Source organism: Glycine max, chromosome 17 (genome assembly GCF_000004515.6).
Source record: "Glycine max cultivar Williams 82 chromosome 17, Glycine_max_v4.0, whole genome shotgun sequence".
Taxonomy (NCBI): domain Eukaryota; kingdom Viridiplantae; phylum Streptophyta; class Magnoliopsida; order Fabales; family Fabaceae; genus Glycine; species Glycine max.
In genome coordinates, this window is record NC_038253.2 from 25,058,907 (window position 1) to 25,079,213 (window position 20,307).

General features: G+C 40.4%; 1 pseudogene; it reads right to left on the reverse strand.

Moving 5' to 3' along the window:
* LOC100778614 (probable WRKY transcription factor 33) overlaps window positions 1–13,740 on the reverse strand; it is a 32,310-nt pseudogene extending 18,570 nt beyond the window's left edge.
* Window positions 13,741–20,307: the final 6,567 nt, after the last annotated feature.

Consider the following 20,307-nt stretch of genomic DNA (forward strand, 5'->3'; position numbering starts at 1 on the left):
GGGTTGGTGGGAAACTTGGCCGTATAGGAATGGCAGTCACAGCATGGGTTTCTCCCTCTTTCTCACCCTCTTCATTTGCCCCAGTTTTCTCAGTCGTCCTAGTAGGATGATCAAATTTGCCTCTTTTCGGATCCACTTCGATCTTTTTGCTGGCGAAGACCAAATCTGTAAAACTTGAAGGTGTGTAACCCACCATTTTTTTCATAGTAGAACACCGGTCACGTGTCTACTATCATTGTGATAATCTCTTTCTCTGTTTTTTCGGGGTGCTACTTGAGTTGCCAAGTCTCTCCATCTTTGGGCGTATTCTTTGAAAGATTCGTGCCCCCTTTTTGCACACATTTTGTAGTTGCATCCTATCCGGAGCCATATCAGAATTGTACTGACACTACTTAATGAAGGCAACCATTAGGTCCTTCCAAGAATGGACTCAAGAAGGTTCCTAAGTTAGTATACCAGGCGACAGTTGTCCTAGTAAGACTTTCTCAGGAAAAATGTATCAGCAGTTTCTCATCTTTTGCGTATGCCCCCATCTTCCGACAGTACATCTTTAGATGGTTCTTGGAGCGAGTAGTCCCCTTGTACTTGCCAAAGTCCGGCACCTTGAACCTGGGAATGACCATGTTTGGGTATTAGGAACAACTCTTCTAGGTTAGCAAAGGCATAATCTTCACCTCCTTCAATGGCCCTGAGCCTTTCCTCTAGATGATCCAACTTTCCCATTCCTGCCATAGTCATGAGGGTTTTTAACCGCTGTGGAATGCAAGAGGTGCAGTTGTGGGTGATACCGAGGGCCCTCCAAAGGGTTTTGTAGGGGTATACCACCAACTGCTTGCCCTTCAGTGGTATATCCGAGCCAAGGCTCGAAGTCGGCTAGATTGTGATAGGGAATTTCATGGGTCTCTTCCACGGTTTAAGAGACATGTGCATGATCAGTTTGGGGTTGCTGGCTTTCAATGGGTATAGGAGTGGAGTTATTGACATTCTTATTGGGAGTGTACGCCACATTGGGTGGCGTATAGTTGAGAGGCAAGCCATATGACGGGAAGGCGTGCTCGTTTTGAATTTGCACATCATGGGGGCCGCCCGTACTTCCTAAATCTTTGCCTACCATATTTGAGGTTGGATGATTCATTTGCTTGAGGCCGGATGGGGACGTCGGGTTCACCTTAGCAACAACGCTGGTAGCGGCAATTGCAACCGCATTGGCTTCCATTATCTTCTTCACGCTCATCATGGCCTCCATCATTGTGGCCATTTTCTCTTTAATGGCCTCCATGTCGGCCTTCATCTTCTCTTGTATCTCCTCTACTTCACCCATTACTCTAGCTCTAGCACGAGTTCGGTAAGGGCGTCGTAAAGCGTGTCCCTTTCTTTTTTATAACAATGATTAAGTTCATTTTATTTTATTTTTCAAGGAAAGAATGCAACGAGCAATGCAACCAATGAAAAGCATGGATGCATGCGAATGATGTACAATTGAAGTATTGCGAATTTTTACGCAAGGTATGGGGTTGAATCAATTTAGATTTTCAACATGGTCCATGACATCTTTGTCAAGGTGAAACTGGAAGTAACAAGGACATCAATAATCCTAAATATGTTTGGCAGTAGATGAAGCAGTGATGTGACTCGATTCATCTTTTGCCCCAATTTTGCAAGACGGTTACTTCCATATTTCAACTTGACTTGATGAACCTTTTTGTAAAAGCATGAGCTTGGTTCAACCCTATAATCCAAGGAATGGCAATTCTGATCGCCAATACTTCAACAACATCTCATAGGGATGAATGACTCGGGCATACTTTAAGCTTATGCACGGAAAATGTAATTATGAAATTGAGATGCCCGAAGAAACACCATTTCCTAGTTAACCATGCATTAGGTACCATGTTCAATTATTTTGTTTTTAAGTGAAACGGGTTTATGATCCCAACATGGTTGGCTCGTGGTGCCTAACACATGAAACTAAGAATGTAGTGTGAAGTCTCACGCTTCCCCCTTTTTTGTTTTTGTTTTGTAGAGGAAAACGCAGGGATGAGCAAACATGAAAACAAATGGTATGCAATTTTGCAGATCAAAAGGTTTGTTGAACGCATATGCATGATGATGCCATGACTCATGCAAAATGTGAGGCTGGAATATGATAACGGACAAATGCAGGATATGTCCATTATGATGTTATGAAGAGATGCTTATGCGATGCATGATATGAATGCATTTTACGGACACGAGAGCCCGGAAAATTATCTCTTCTTACTTGCGCATTTGGGGGCGCAGTGCCCCATGTGTACAATTAAGAAGGTGATATGGACCTTCCGGCTTCCCGTGACAAAGGACGAGACCAACATACAATGCATGCTAGAGATAAAATGCGGGAGTGACTTGATTCGCACTGATTTTTGGAGTAAAAACGTGGGATAAACTAATTTTATTCAAAAAGTTATAACTAGTCAAGATCTGAGCGACAACACAAACTTCCTAGCGGTTTCTAATCATATGGTCCATTAAGTCTATCATATGTTGACAATAGCTGAGAAGTCCGTGGATCTTCTTGGGGGCGGAGTAGGTGTCCGCCATTGCTTTGGCCTTGGCTAGCAATCGGGGAAGTTCTTGACTCCTGTTCAAAGTAAGAGCAAATCGGTCCGTCCACATTGTTGCCTCTTGGTGCCATGAATCAATTACCCTCTCCCTTGCTTCGCTTTCTGCTGATATCTTGGCGTACTCATCCTCTAGCCTTTGCTCGTGAGTCGCCGCTAGATTTAGCTTCTCTTTGCACTCATCGATGACGGCCCACATATTCCCTTCAGTCTCGCTTAACTGTTGGGACAAATTTCTTTTCGACCTAAGGTAAGCCTTTAGCTCGTCCTTCAAGATCATGCCTTTGACCCGTGATGATTCCTTTCACCTCTTCGGAGCTTGAGCTTACTATTGCTGCCCTATAAAGCCCCTCAAAACTTTGCTGGCACGTGTTCTTCCTTTTGGGCCTTCTTGGTTTCTCGTTCCAAGGCATCAGCGGTGGCCATATTGACGTCCCTTAGTTCATCATACTCTTTTCAGACTTTGATGGCTATGGACTTGAACTTCTCTTCGACTACTCGGGCTCTTTCAAGCTCTGCCTTTAGGGCTTGTACCTCATCACTTTCTTCCGAAGCTTTAACCTCATCGTCCCTCACAGTCTTTAGATTTGGGAGCCAATCCAATCCTTGTGTTCGGACTCTCAGCCACTTATGATAGCCGCCGATGATCCCATTACTGCTTCCCCTAAGCTCTCTGTCCTTTCTTCACGCCGCATCCCATGCCTTGCGAACTCCTTGGAGTACCCTCGCGTTGTGGTCACTAAAACCCCGTGCGATGAAAGGCGTGATGCTTTCGTCTAATGGCGCTCCTCTCATGGGGTAGCCAAACTGTCTTATGGTGAGAACGGGATTATAATTAATACAACCCTTTGTTCCCATCAAGGGAACATTTGGACATCCTTCGCATGAAGATAGAATCTTGATTCTTCCTTCCTTCTAGCGAGGGAACCAATTAACAGATGCCCCCCCATGCTAGCCAAGAGTTGGTCCCAATTCGCCTTTCCTTTTTCGACGCACGAGCGGTAACCTTGTAGCGGATAGACGGGCCTACCTTCTTGGAGAAAAAGGTGTGAAACCAGCCCCACATAGAGAGCTGGAGTACAACAAACAATCCTTGCATTGCTTTCTTCACATCTTCGGTCGAAGGTGTCATATAGGTCGGCTAGCATAGCGACAACCGGACTTTCCTTGTGGTTATGATAGGCGAGAAAAACGTCGATCGCTGCTAGGTCCACCAACCCATCCACATTTGGAAAGAGGACTCCCTCGAAAATCAACAGTGTGAGAATATCTATGAATGGGGTCCACTCGCCTTTATCTGCCTAGATTCTTGCTTTTACCTCCAAATATTTTCTCGGTATTCCGACCACCCCATTTTCAACTTGCCTTTGGCGGTCTAATTCCTGCGCCGAGATTTGGACTTTTTTAGAAATTCTGGCCAATGAGGGGTAGAACCCTGAGAAGAGGTATGGTTTCCTTCCCCCTAGAGGACATCCTAGGATCTCTTCAAATTCTTCCACCATTGGTGATAGCTGGAAGTCCCCAAAGATGAAGCACCTCAACGGCTGATCATAATACTGGGCGAGGGAGGCAATTGGTTCCATGGAGACTTCTACCCTAGCTAGGTCCCAAATGCTTACCATAGGCTTTGCGGAAGGCTTGCCGTTGAAGTTGACCCATTAATTGCCCCAACTCTCGTAAACTGGTGACCTCTAAGCTCTTGATTTTGACTTGATAAAACCTCTTTTTAAGCGAAGGCTTTTGACTTGATCCCATGTTTTACTAAAGTGAAATAAAATCTAGTGCGAATCAAAACTCCGACATCTATCATGGGTGGAATGGATGAATGCATGAAGGAATGCATATGACACGGATGCAATTTATGAATACGGGAGCTCGGGAAATTGTCTCCTTCTTAGATACAACGTCTTGGGGTAGCAAAGTGCCCAACGTATGTATTTAAGAAGGTGACACGGACCCTCCGTTGGTTTGCCCAAGAGAGGGGATTAAGACGGAACCCACACATGATGCACATGCGAAAGGTACAATACGGGGATGTACATAGTATGATAATATTCACTGAACATAAGCAAACGGGTATATGATACTTATGCATGGCAGTGTGAAAAATGGCACGCAGCGTGTTTGCTCCGTGCCCCTATTTAAGGGACCTATAAGGGAGAGAACTAACTAGGCTTTTAGCAATAATCCCCAAGGTAGTCATATCTCTCTTGATGGTTTCTAGAGGTATCATCCCCTTCGAAGAACATATTGCAGCAGTAGGGACTACTAGCAACAATAAGTTTTCAAAGAGAAAAGCTCTAGATGAGGGTTCACTGTAATCAAGCAAGTCAGAGACCTAGCATGATCACAGATTCACCTCCACTCCTTATGTTCCCATGAACCCGGGTATAGGGCCCTTTTTCACTCACAGTGTGTGCAAATAGTGTTAGTGTTTGTGTGCATCAAATGAATAAATATTTACCTCATGCATACATTCTAAAACACACTAAAAGCAACAAATAGTTTATATACACAAGAACATAAAACAAATAAAGGGAAACCAACAAAGGAGAAAGTCATGATAAAACATTGCACAAGATTAAATGGCCTAACTCTCTAAAAAACAGTCCCCAGTGGAGTCGCCAACTGTCGCAACCTACCCTTCGGCGGGAGGGCGACGCGAGACTCGCAGGATGCGAGTTCCACGAAAGGAATACGCGCGGAGTCGCCACCAACGTTTATTTGAGGAAAACGTCGGAAAAACCGGAAAAGACGCGATCTACGAACTTTTAAGTGAAAGGTTCGGGAGTTGTATTTACGCACGGGGAAGGTATTAGCACCCCGCACGTCCGTCCCAAGGGACGGCAGCCTTTAATCGAATGTGCAAACGTGACTTTGATTTTTATGTTCCCTTTTTATGTCTTTATATCCTTTATACCCTTTTGATATTTTTCTCTTTTTGTGGTCGACAAGGGTGTTTCCCTTTGCTCCTACGTATTCCTCAATTTGAGATGAGAAAATCAGACCTACGTAGTTCTTTCGGAACAAAGTGTTTGGTTAAGTTGTTTTTTTATCTTTTTGCAAGATATATTTTGATTTGAACAAAAAGGTCATTTGAGGTGTTTGGACCATTAAATGATCTTTTGATTTTGAAAGGAGAGAAACGTTAAGGCGTTGGACCATTAACGATCTCTTGTTTTTGAAAGGAGAGAAACGTTAAGGCATTGGACCATTAACGATCTCTTGGGGTGGTCGACAAAAGCGGGGCTTTTGCTCCTACGTATCCTCAATGAGGAACTCAGACCTACGTAGTTCTTTCTTATCAAATGATTCTTTTTTACTTAAGTGGTGATCTTTTTAAGGCGTTTGGACCTTAAAAACGATCCATTTTACTTAGTGAGAAATTGAAATGACAAACTTCAAAAGCCTATTTTTTATAGACGAGCTTGACTAGGCGAGTTGATTTTAGCCTTAGTTTCACTTTAGTTTTTAATCAATTCGATTAAGAATGAGAAATCCCAAAGAGAAAACGTCCGATTGATTTTCCGCTTTATTTTGCTAAAAGATGTTTTTTTGATTATTATATTATTTTTTACCTCTTTTTGATTTCCAACGTGGTTACGGCACGACCGAACGGTCGGAATTTATTTTAACCGAAGTTAACGGATAATACAATTCAAACGTTCGGTGGAAATTTATTTTATTTTTAAGTTAAGCGAGAAATGACTTAAGTAAAATGGCTTAAGCACGTCAAGAGGGGGTATAAAAAGTAAACAAAATGAGAATAAAAATGCACGAAACACAATGTGGACCACTACGGGTACATAGAATGAATCGAAAAGCTTGGTTCGAGGTACTTACCCGTTGAAGATCGAAGAACGATGAAGAACGAATGAAGAACGTCGAAGAACGGTTGAAACCTTTGCGAGATTCCTCACGGAAAACGTTACGGAAACGTTTCGGAAGCGCCTCGGCTTAGATTTTCTTCACGGAAACAATTTTTCCAAGCAAATTCGAAAGAGAGAGAAGTGCCTAAGGGGCTGAACCCCTTCCTTCTTCACTTCCTCCCCTATTTATAGCAAAATAGGGGAGGTGGTTGCCGCCCAGCTCGCCCAGGCGAGCCAGGTTGCTTCCTCCAGAAGCAACAGCCTTCTGGAGGAATATTCTGGAGGGCCCAAGTGGGCCTGGGTGCTATTTGCACCCCCATTTTTACTAAGTACACCCCCTCTGCTTTTTTTGGTGATTCTTTTTTCGTAAAGTTACGGAAACTTACGAATTTCGTAACGATACTTGTTTTCTTTCCGTAATGTTACGGAACCTTGCGGATTACATAATCATCCCCTTTTTGACTTACGGAATGTTACGGAACCTCACTTAATTATGCAACGATGCTTCCATTTGATTTCCGGCGTGTCACGGAAACTTACGGATTGTGCATCAATATTTTTTTGGTTTTTCGGCATGTCCTGGAATTTCACAAATTGCCTAATGATGGGTACCAAGCACCTCACAAGGACCAAAGAAAGGTCGCATGTCATCAAGCAAAAGTCCCCGGACGAAATTAGGGTATGACAGTTGGGTTTCTAGTTTAATATTTTAGATCAATTCTATTTGCATGTACAACTTTGCATATTTTTCTTTGAATTATAGGATATGTTCAAGTAATGGGTAATTGTTTTGAAAATAAAAGTCGCTTGACATTTTGTGATTTGAAGTCCTTGTTTTTCCTCTACATGTCATGATAGTTTTTGAAAGCTCAATTTGGAAGTGATAAGTTTACCTTTGTGAGAATTTGAGCCATCATCATAATCATTTGGTGTGTTTTGCCCCATTGATTGCTTGCACAATAGCCTTGGCTTGATTCTTGTTGATGCTTCCTAATTCACATGCATATTTGGAAATGATTTAGGCAATTTTGTTCTTATAAGCCTCTAGCCAAATGGACCTACCTTGAATTAATTCCTTTGATAGCCCTTTTGAGCCTTGTTTCCCTTTCTTTGTTTTGAAGCTCACTACAAGCCTTAAGTGAAAAACCATAATATCACTTTACCCTTAAGGAATTTTGGAGCTTTAGAATTGTTTTGGGAATAAGTGTGGGGGGGGGGGGGGGGAGGGGGGGTTGTTGGATAACATGTTTTGTTGGCTATGCTTCATGATGTATTTTTGGGCCATACTGATGTACATTGTATATGGGTTAAACGTTGGACATGCTGCTGAATGATATGCTACTTCTCAAATGTTACTGTTTAAAAAAAATGAAAAAAAAATTGCAGAAAAAAAGAAAAAGAAAAGCAATAAAGTTGTTGAGTGAATAAGATCTTAAATAGAAAAAGAATGATGAGACTTTTGGTTCTACTCTTTATGTTTAAATTTTATCTTTAGGTCTTCTTATTTTTTCTTAATATGCACTTATTCCCCATTGCTCCTCTATTCCTTTGGGATTTAGCTACTTATTCCATATTTTCCCTACCTTGTCCTTGGCCCCATTACAACCTTAAAAGACCTTTTGATCCTCATGTGCTTGTATTTATGGGTTGATTGTCAATTTTAGAAACTTGCCAAGTTTATGTGGTGTTGGTTTTCATGGGTGCTTTGAGGGTAAATAGTAGCCTAGACACTTGAGAGATAGAGTGTATATCTTGTGAGGCTTTATCACTTTTCATTCTTGAGCTGATTAACTATTTTGCCATGATTGTGTTGCTTGGATGATTTTCACGAATGTCTTGACTCTTTGGATCTCTTCATGTTAGATGTTACCCATTCCTTTCATTCCTTGATGTTCATTGAGAAATATGTAAATTTTTTTGTTTGTCTCTCTTTGATATCCTTGGATTTTGTTCTTTGTTTCATTTTGCCCAGGAGTGCAAAAGGCTAAGTGTGGGGGGGTTTTGATGTGCCATTATTTTCTCCTATTTCTTAACCCTTTTTGCACCATTTTAATTACTGATTAGTCTTAATTGTCAAATTAATTAGGCAGTTTTATTATTTGGGCCCATTCAGCTAATTTGATGTTTTTAATCTAATTTCAGGAATTAATGAAGCATTGGGCTTGTATCCAGAATTGGGCTTGGACTTGAAGAGGGCAGACTATTTTATTCTACAAAATTTTATCTTATCTAGACTTTATCTTATCTAGATATTGTCGCAACCTACCCTTTTGCGGGCGAGCGAGGCGAGGCTCACGGGTGCGTCTTCCATAGGAGGAAAATGCGCGAAGTTGCCACCAACATTTATTGAAAGGAAAATGTTAGAAAAACCAAAGGAAACCGGTCATGAAGAATATTCCAGATTCGGGAGTTATCTTTATGTTTGAGGAAAGTATTAGCACCTCTCACGTTTGTCCCAAAGGACAACAGCCTTAGATTAGAATTGTGTGAAATTATGTATCTAAACTTTTATTTCTTTTTATTTTTGAGGTTGACAAAAGCGGGACTCTTGCTCCTACGTACCCTCCATCAAAGAGGAAATCAGACCTACGTAGTTCTTTCAAAAGGCAGTGATGTGTTGATTTTACTCTTTCGAACGGTCTATGTTAACTGATAAAAAGCAAAGAGGACCGTTTAAGGCGTTGGACCTTAAAATGTCTTTTTTAGTGATTTTTGTGGACAAAGCTTGATTTTGTGAGTTGATTTTAGCCTTAGTTTCACTTTAGTTATTAGTCAATTGAATTAAGAAAGAAAAATCCCAAAGAGAAACGTCCGATTGATTTTTTTGTTTTGTTTTACTAAAAGATATTTTTTGATTATTATATTATTATTTTACCTCTTTTTTGGTTTCCAACGTGGTTACGACATGACCGAACGGTCGGATTTCATTTTAACAGAAATTAACAGATGTTACAATTCAAATAATCGGTGGAAATTTATTTTATTTTTTGATTAGGCGAGAAAATGACTTGAATAAATGACTAAAGCACGTCAAAAGGGGGTACGGAAAGTAAATGAAATGAAAATAAAAGCACGCGAAACAAGTGGGGACCACCAATGGTACATAGAATGAATTGAAAAGTTCGATTTCAGGAACTTACCGGTTGAAGACCGAAGACCGACGAAGAACGAATGAAAGACGGCCGAAAATCTTCACGAAATCAACCACAAAAACGTTTCGGACGCGTTACGGAAGCGCCTCAGCTTGGATTTTCTTCACGGAAACAATTTTTTTCACTAATTTCAAGTGATCCTCAAATAACAGGAGGATTGAACGTTTTTGTTCTTCCCTCCTCTCACTATTTATAGGGAAAAGAGGGAGAAGCTTGCCACCTTGCTCGCCCAGGCGAGCTAGGTTGCTTCCTCCAGAAGGTGGTGCCTTCTGGAAGAACTTCCTGGAAGGCCCGAGTGGGCCTGGTTGCTATTTGCACCCCCTGTTTTCTAAATACACCCCTGCCTTTTTTTGCTGATTCTTTTTCCGTAACGTTACAGAACTTTACGAATTCCGTAACGATACTTGTTTCCCTTCCGTAATGTTATGGAACCTTATGGATTACGTAATCATCCCTTTTTTGGCTTTCGGAATGTTACGGAACCTCACGGATTGTGTAACAATGCTTCCTTTTGATTTCCGACATGTTACAGAACTTCACGGATCGTGCAACAATGCTCTCTTTTGACTTCTGGCATGTTATGGAACTTCACGTATTGTGCAACAATGGGTGCCAAGTACCTCGAAGTGGTCAAGCAAAGGTTGCATGCCATCAAAAAATGGTCCCCGGACGAAATTAGGGTATGGTAGATATTATTTAGATTTGATCTCATCTAGATCTTATCTTATCTTATCTAGATTTTATTTTATTTTATTTGTGAGCTCGGATTTAAAACAGATTTGTAAGCTTTGGGGCTGGAAAAACTATATAACAGCACCAAGGCTCTAGTTTTAGTCTCTTTCCTCTTTTTCGTTTTTTAGTGGGAGGCTTCTTTGAGACATTTTTTCGTTTTGCAATTCTAGTTTTGACTTTTCGTTTTAGCAATAAAATTTCATTCTTCAATCTATAATTTCATTCTCTATTGATTAATGGAAGGCTAAGTCTCCAACGTTATTTTCTCTTGAGGATCAAGCACAATTCTCTTTGAGGTTCTATTATTACTGTTAAATTCTGTTCAGTTTTTCCTCTTCACTAATTACTCTGAATTTGTTGCTATTAATTCATGCATGCTTAGTGCTTGATTAATTGTCTCTGCGCTTAATTTATGTTCATGCTTAATGATCGTTTATGATTAATTGGTGTATGTGTTGCTTAATCACATAATGAATGCCTTATGTTAAATTTCGCTTAGTAATTTAATTTAGGGTTGGATTAAGTGGTTGAACTGATAAAGGATAAACTCTCGTAACCTAGGATAAGAGACTTGCTTGCGAATCAAGGGGAAGCAACATGTTTTAATTTTGATATTGTCTAATTCACATCTATTCGCTGTTTAATTTACAAAGGCAACCACCCCCCCCCAATTCGTTACTATTTTCCTACTATCTGTTATGAACATTTGGTTTATCATTGCTCGTTGGGAAACGACCTAGGATCACTTCCTAGTTACTGCATTTTAATGTTTATTTGATTCGGGTACAGCCTCGATCACTCTCCCTTCCGACAATAATGAGAATCATAATTATAATTAGTCACACTAAAATCAAGTTCACCAAGTGGTTTCATTTTAACAATACAAATCAAGTCATTAGAGTGATATAGTGTCATTTGCTGATCATACCATGTTTTGGCCTCATTTCCAAGGTCATCATCACCCCCTCCAGAATAACTAGTCTGTGATGTTTGCTAAAGATCTTCCTCTCCCACAGATTGATCAGAAATCCCTGAATTGGTGCAGGACGAAAAAGTTTGATGAATTGATTGAGAACCATTTTTTACCATGTGGCTTGGGATGATTGTGGCTTCCCTTGTATACTATTTCACTGATATGTCCCTCCAAAGACCTCTCAACTTTCTTCTTTGTTGGATAACTCGGGTGTGTGCACTTGTAATTACTACATGGATTTTCGCTTCCTTTCACTTGTTATTTTTTTAGTGATTTTTGTAAATAAATTTTGTTTTATGGATAAAGTTGTCTCTAGAATATGTCCATTGGATTTAATGATGAAATATGTGCAATTTCAGGTGAAAAAGAGGCTAATTCATGAAGTGCCAAAAGTGACAGTTGAGCTTAGCTCATCAGTGAGCTTAGCGCGATAGAAGAATCTGGCAGGGCATCAGCATCAAGGCCTCGCGCTAAGCGTGGGATCAGTGCGCTAAGCACAACAGGTGTCTTCAGCCAGGCTCAGCGCACGACTGGCGCTAAGCCCAAATCCACTTACCCGCGGTAAGCACGAGGGTGACGCTAAGCACAACGTCACGAATTCAGAGCCTATTAAAAGCCTGTCTTGGGCAGAATTAGGGTACAAACTTTAAGCAGATGATTGACACAGATTCCAGAGCACACCACAGTGCCTACTTCGGGGAAAGAGCTCTGGAGGCAGCAAGAAGAGCAGCTTTTGCAGAGATACCTAGGTTTTGTAAGCTTATTATTGTTGGGGATATCTAATGAACAACTGATGTAAATACCTAATATCTAATTGATTATGTTTTCTATGTTCAATGCTTCCTTCAATGCTTAATGTTTGTATGCCTTTGGTCTGATCATCCATTTGTGTGCATAGTTAGGTGACTTTAGCATTGGGAAATGTACTGTTGCCTTAGAACTTGATTGAAGCAGGATCAAAACTTAGTCTTACAAGAGGGATCTGCGGATTAAGTTTTGGTTTTAATTATGTTGTTACAATAATGCTATTTAGTCTAGGCCTAGTCTTACAAGAGGGATTTATAGATGAAGCTTAGGCTAAACTTTCGTAAGCTGCTTAAGCTGAGTCTAGTCTTACAAGAGGGATCTGCAGACCAAACTTAGTTTAAGTTTGTCTAAACCTAAGAGGACTGTCTCAATTGGGCCTAGTCCAACAAGAGGGATCTGAGGACGAAGCTTGGATTGATTCGATCTGACTAGGGATCGAGGTTTAGTAATTTAGGCTACATCATAGAACACAAGAGCTGATTGATTAGAGAAATATATTTATATGCATTAGCTTGTTTGTTAGAAAAACCCAACATTTCTACCTACTGCTGTCACTTTTACTTACTTTGCATTTTATAGTTTTTAGCATAAAAGTTAGTTTAAATTTTGTTTGAAATTATCAATCATACATGTTCTCTCAACAATGCTTCGTTTCTGAACTTAATTCAGGCTAACATTAGTTCCCTGTGTTCGATACTCGGATTCATCCATTTTAATTTTTAAATACTTGACGATTCAGTGCGCTTTCCAGAAAACTGGATTTCCCTTGAATATATTTGAACGAAGAAAAAGTGGAATAAAAAGAAACCACAGGGGAAATCCAACAAAGTATTTATGGCGCCGTTGCCAGGGAACTAAGCTGTTAGTAGAATTTAGTTTAGTTGTGCAACATTGCTTTATTTTTGCTTTCTTTGATTTATTGATTCTTTTGACTAACATAGTAGTTATAGCACATTCATTGTTCTTTTGAACTAAATAATTGCTGTTCTATTTTCTTGTATGCAAAGAAGATCTACTGTAGGTGATTTGATCCCCATTGATTTGGAGATTAACGCCACTTGTAGAAGGTGTAATCAATAGAGAATTAGAAATTTTTTGTAGGATTAAGAAGCAACAGCAATTCCAGAGGAAGAACCTCAATCTTCTGAGGCATCTTCTAGTTTTCCTATTGCAGGACATTCTCATTTAGATCATATCAAAGACAACAATTTTTCACCAGCATTGCTCAACCAGAAGTTCTAGCACAAACCATTACATATCCACCATCATTGATTCAGCTAATTTAGAATAATCTATTTCATGGTTTACCAAATGAAGACCCATATGCACACTTAGCCACCTACATAGAAATATGTAATACTATCAGGTTGGTTGGAGTGCCTGAAGATGCAATCCGATTGAGCTTGTTTCCATTTTCTTTATCAGGAAAAGCTAAGAGGTGGCTTCATTCATTTAAAGGCAATAGTCTTAAGACATGGGATGAGGTTGTGGAGAAATTTCTCAAGAAATATTTTCCTGAGTCTAAGACTGCAGAAGGCAAAGCCACCATCTCTTATTTTCGCCAATTTCCCGATGAATCTTTGAGTGAAGCCTTGGAAAGATTTCATGGTTTATTGAGAAAGACTCCCACTCATGGATTCTCAGAACCGATACAGCTCAACATTTTTATAGATGGGTTAAGACCGCAATCCAAGCAACTATTGGACGCTTCTGCAGGTGGGAAAATCAAATTGAAGACCCCTAAAGAAGCCATGGATCTCATTGAAAATATGGCTGCAAGTGACATTGCTATTTTGAGAGATAGAGCTCACATTCCTACTAAAAAGAGTTTATTGTAGCTAACCTCCCAAGATGCATTGTTGGCACAAAATAAGTTGCTGTCTAAGCAACTTGAGGCATTGACTGAAACAATAAGTAAGTTGCCCACTCAAATTCATTCTGCACATACTTCACATGCTTCTATTTTGCAGGTTGCAGGATGTACTATCTATGGGGGAGCTCATGAATCTGGATGTTGTATCCCTATTGAAGAACAACCCACTCATGAAGTCAATTACATGGGAAATCAACCCAGAAACAATTTTAATGCAGGAGGATTTTCTGGATTCCAACATGGCTAGCAATACAATCAACAACAAGGACAATGGAGGAACCACCCTGGAAATCAATTCAATAGAGATCAAGGTGGACCATCCACAAGGCCACAACAACAAGGGCCTAGCCTCTATGATCGCACAATGAAGCTGGAAGAGACTCTAGCTCAGTTCATGCAGGTTTCTATGTCCAACCAGAAGAGCACAGAGTCTGCCATAAAGAATCTATAGGTCTAAGTGGGATAGCTTGCAAAGCAATTAGCGGATAAATCATCAAGCAGTTTTACAGCTAATATAGAGAAAAATCCCAAGGAGGAGTGTAAAGTTGTGATGACTAGAAGCAGAAGGGCAATCCTTGTGGATGAGAGTGAAGCTGAGAAGAAGATGGAGGAACATAAACAATAGTTGGCACCTAAGCCAACATTTGAACCCATTTCTGGTTTTGTAGAACTTGAAGAGATTAATGAGGAGGCTGAAGATGATAAGGAAGAAGAGACACCAATAAAAGAGAAAGAAAAGAAAGAATAAAAGAAGAAGAAAAAGAAAAAGAAAAAAAGTTGAAAAATGAAAAACAAAAAGAGAAAGTTGTTGATGATGAGATGAGGAGAGGCAAGAGTGAGGCAAACACTGAAAAGAAGAAGGATACTACTCCAATTGAAGGCAAGGAAGTACCTTATCCTTTGGTAACTTCCCGAAAAGAGAAAGAAAGACATTTGGCCAGATTTCTTGATATCTTCAAGAAACTGGAAATTACTTTACCCTTTGGAGAAGCACTTCAAAAAATGCCCCTCTATGCCAAATTTTTAAAAGATATGCTGGCAAAGAAGAACCGGTACATCCATAGTGACAAAATTGTGGTGGAAGGCAATTGTAGTGCTGTGATTCAACGCATTCTTCCACCTAAGCACAAAGATCCTGGAGTTGTCAGGATACCGTGTTCCATTGGTAAGGTTGTTGTAGGAAAAGCTCTCGTAGACTTGGGAGCTAGTATCAACTTAATGCCTCTCTCCATGTGTCGGCAACTTGGAGAGATAGAGATAATGCCTACATGCATGACCCTCCAGTTAGCTGATCGCTCCATCACAAGACCATATGGAGTGATTGAAGATGTTTTGGTTAAGGTGAAGCACCTTATATTTCTAGCTGATTTTGTGATGATAGACATAGAAGACGATGCTGATATTCCTCTCATTCTTGGCCGCCCATTCATGTCTACTACAAGTTGTGTAGTAGATATGGGAAAGAAGATGTTGCAAATGGGCATAGAAGATCAGAAAATCAGCTTTGATCTATTTCATGAAGATAAAGAGCTATCGGACCGGAAGGTCTGTTTTAAAGTTCATATGATGGAGGAAAGAAGACTTGAGAAGAAGGTCCTTGAAGTGGGAACTTTATTGGATCCTGGATAATAGGATGATGCGTTAAGCTAGTGACGTCAAAGAAACGCTTACTGGGAGGCAACTCAGCTTTTCTTTCCCTTCTCTATCTTCATTTTTATTTCTTGCATGTAGTTAGGACATCTTGCTTGTGATTGTGATTTATTTTAGCTTGTTTAGTAATGAACAAAAAGGGTTTTTCAATTATGTGTGAAGAGATAAGAAGAAAATAACTTAGAAAAATTTTTAGATTGCTTATCCGCTAAGCGTAAACCTTGCGCTAAGCGCCATCTCTTCACGCACTAAGCCGAGCTTGCTCGCGCTAATCGCAAAGACCCTTGATTGATTGGCTGAATGGTTCAGTTAAGTGCACATCGCTGCGCTAAGCCCAACATCTTCACTATAAGTTGCACCTTAAGCAGTGGGCTTAGCGTGGATGATGTGCTAAGCACCACTTCCTCTTTGTGAAAATTTATTATAGCTGCGCTAAGTGCGCCATTCTGCGCTAAGCCCTAGATTCATTCTATAAGTTGAGCTTTCAAGCTGGGCTTAGCGGGAAAGGATGCGCTAAGCGCCAACATCGTTCTGTTTTGAAATCATTGGAAGTGCGCTTAGCACAAGTAATGGCGCTAAGCCTGAATCACTCACTATAAGTTGAAGCTTGATGTTACGTTAAGCCTCGCATCTCAGGCTAAGCGCATATTGCAGTAAGATTTTTGGTGTTGCAGAAAGCGCTAAGCGCCGCCTGTCGCGCTAAGCCCCAAATGCTTACGAGATTTTACAACTTCAAGTTGGGCTTAGCGCAAGGCTAGGCTAAGTGCTAGTGTTTTAAACTCAAACGTCACGTTGTCACACTAAGTGCAGCTACACGCTAAGCGTGCCAAACAAAATTCAGTTTTTAAAAAGCAAAGACAGAGGCACTTGGGTTGCTACCTTTGAACCCAAACCTCTGCACCCAAACCTGTGCACCTTCTCATCTTTGAGCATTCTTTTGCTTTTTGCTGCGTGTGTACTGCTTCTCTACATCATTTTTGCTTCATTTCAAAGACAATCTAAGTAAGTTAGCATACTTCTATTTTTACTTTTCATGCTTCAAACCTTAGGATAGTTGATTTATGGTTTTCGTAGTTAGCTGCTGTTAGGTAAGTTACTTAGTTTTAGAGTTAGGTATTTTAGGACTTTAGGTAGTTTAGAAGCCCATTAGGGGTAATGTGGCTGAAAGGGGTGAAAACCCCTGCGTGTATTTCTGGGAATTGCGATGAACGCGCTTAGCAAGCCTGCTGCACTTAGCCTGTTCATCGCAACTGTTAAATTTTTTTAGGATTTCCGATGATCGCGCTAGGCGGACCATGTCGCGCTAAGTGCGTTTATTGTGGCTGTTGAACCAAAATGATGCAGACGCTAAGCGCGCCTGTGCGCTAATGTCAATAATATACTGAGATACTCAGAGTAGTTTAGGCGCTAAGTCCAACTTGCTGAGCTAAACGCCACTTAGGTTCTGTTTCTTTACCTTTGTAATATGGCTAAACGCCACTTAGGTTCTGTTTCTTTACCTTTGTAATATGGCTAAGCGCGCCTGTGCGCTAAGCCTGAGTGTCTTTTTGTTGAGGCTTAGCTAAGCGCCAGCATGCTGCGCTAAGCTCCAGTCCTCTACTGTTTCTAAAATTGTAGACTTAGGCTAAGCATAGTTGTGCGCTAAGCCTATTCTACAGAAAAAAAATGTTTTTTGTGTCTTCGAGCTAAGCGCCAGCTTGCTGCGCTTAGCGCTTAAGTTAATTTCATAAGGCGTGCTAAGCTCGGCATGCTGCGCTAAGCACCCAGCTTTGTTTTCAGTTTAAATTTTTCTATTTTCTTGAGAATAAACCTGTGCTAATCTCTTGTGTTTTGTCTTATATTTTGCAGATGACTTATAGGAAAAGAAAGGCACCCTCTACACCTACCCAAGCCAGATTTGATAGATCCAGATTCACTTCCCAAGAGGCTTTGGAGAGATACACTGACATTGTGGTGCCTCATAAGCTTTTAACAGAGAGGAATGTGGTAGTTTACTATACAGAGTTTGATGAGTTCAAGGTGGAACTCAAGAGACGCCATTGGGATGAGGAGTTGAATGACTTTGTGGACGGCAATATTGATGTTGCCATTGTAAAATAATTCTATGCAAACCTCTATGACCCCGAGGACAAATCACCTAAGCAGGTGAGGGTGAGAGGTCATCTGATTAAGTTTGATGAGGATACTCTTAGCACATTGTGCATATTCTAGATTTGCACTCCTGAGGCCTGATCCTTAGGAGTTGGCTGCTAAGCTTTGTATCCCAGGCCTTTGAAGATTCTGAGGAAGAACATGACCACGCTTACTCAGACTTGGAGCGTTCTTTCCTTTTCTACCCTCATCCCCACTTACCACACTTCTGATGTCACTCTTGACAGAGCCAAACTCATTTATGGCATCATCATGAAGATGAACATGAATGTGGGGTACCTCATCTCCCACCAGATCTCCCTCATAGCACCGCATGACACATCCAGACTAGGATTCCCTGCCTTGATCACAACTTTATGTAAGGCTAGGGGAGTTCAGTCAAATTCGAGGTCCTTGGAGAGCCTGAGTCCTACCATTAATTTGGCATATATTAAGAAGAACTATTGGAATCTTGATGATCCAACAATAACTTTCAGGGGACCCAGGAAGGCCAGGGATAAGAGATCTGAGACCCCTTCCACTTCAGCACCAGAGACACCAACTCCTTCTTTTTCCATAGCTCTATTACCTCCCACTCAGATTCCATTTATTCCTCCTACACCCACACAAATACCACTTCTAGCTCCTTTATCTGCAGGTCCATCAGATTTTATTTTTACACCACAGATGCTGCACTCTATGCTCAAGAGCATCCACAGGGGGTAATCCATCATCATGCAGATCCTTCAAGGCTTGGGCTTGCCCTCTATTATGAGCATGGAGGAGTTTGATGCTCAGGTGGCCTGGCCAGGAAACCAGCCCTCTTCTTCTAGAGGGGGAGGAGCCTCTACAGCCCAAGAGCCTGTGATTGAGGAGCCATCAGCAGCAGCAGCAGAGGAGGAGACTACTCCTGAGGAGACCCAACTATCTACACCAGTTGCGGAGCCAGAGCAGCCTATCCAGAATTCATCAGCAGCTCCAGCATTGGATTTGAATAAAGACTAGCCACAGGAGGAGCAGGACGTTTAAATTTTTTCACTCTGAACACTTTAGTTTATTTTCAGTTATTTTATGATTTATGTCATTTAAATTTCAGCTTTTATGTTTCAGTTCTTTAAATTTCAGCATTTAAATTTCGGTAGTGTAGTTGTTTGTTTGCTTGTACAAAAAGCTTGATTGAATAGTGAATTGGTTGAACTTTGTATGCAGTGGCTTGTTTGGTATGAAATGAGTGTTTGAAAGTGATTTGGTTTAGCAAATTTTGGTTGTCAGATTGATTGTGAAGGAATGCCTTAACCGTATCCCGGTGAGAGTGTGATCCTTAAATTTTGAGAGAAACGACTATCATTTAGTACTGATTTTTGCGTGAATCTCTGAAGTATGGACTGGATGCATGAATTTGAGGATGATGAAGGCCATGTTTGATTATGAATAGCCACTTAGCCAAAAAGCTGACCATATGTTTAAACGAATTATCCCTTGCACCCAGTTTGAGCTGAATGAATTGATTGATTGATTGAACCAGGAGCCTATTCAGTTGTATCTTCTGCTACCTTATCTTAGGTTGTAGGATAGCATCATCCACAGAAGCTGGGTTCAAAGAAAATTTGTTCCAAATTTGGGGGAGTTATTATCAAGGTAAATTTGTCCCAAATTTGGGGGAGGCACTGGGTAAGAATTGAAATGGTCAAAGAAAATAGTATACACACACTGTCTATGTATATAATGTTTTCTGTGTTAAAAAAAACTGTAAGTACAAATAAAATGAATAAGTGCGTATGCTACAAAATAATGAAAGCTAAGTGCCTAAATAAAGGGCGAGTATGGGTTAGGAATGAATGAAAAAGGTGAAGGTTTATCTATGGATGAATGCTCTCCTAGAACCTAAGCTTTTGAGTCCTAGAAAAGCCATGATTTGTTGGCAACCTAACCCCATTACAAGCCTAGAAAGTCCTTCGGATTCAATTTTGTGTGTTCATTGTTGTATGATATGAGATGAAATGCAAAGGTTGGAACTTGTGTTGGTTGTTTATGATGGAATAAGCCTAAACACTTGAGCTTGAGTGAAACAATGACTATGAGGTTTTGGTTGATGATCCTTCCTTGATTTTTGTCATGCTTACTAGCTTATTTCAGCTGTGACTCTAATGCGTATGCTCCTATCTTTGAAAAGCAGCATGCTTGTGAGAAGTGATTGATTTAAGCATTCCATGATATTCAACTCATATGGTTGAATTCCTTTATGAATCAGACACCATTTTCTTTTGATTGACCACTGTCTTTGTCACTTGAGGACAAGTGAGTTGTTCTTTCTTTGCTTGAGGACAAGAAAAACTGTAAATTTGGGGGAGTTTGTTAGTCTCCTTATACGACTAACTTTTGTATAGAAATCATTTTCCACAACTTGTATAGTTCCCCAATTTATGGTTAGTTTTTAGTGATTTTTGTAAATAAATTTTGTTTTATGGATAAAGTTGTCTCTAGAATATGTCCATTGGATTTAATGATGAAATATGTGCAA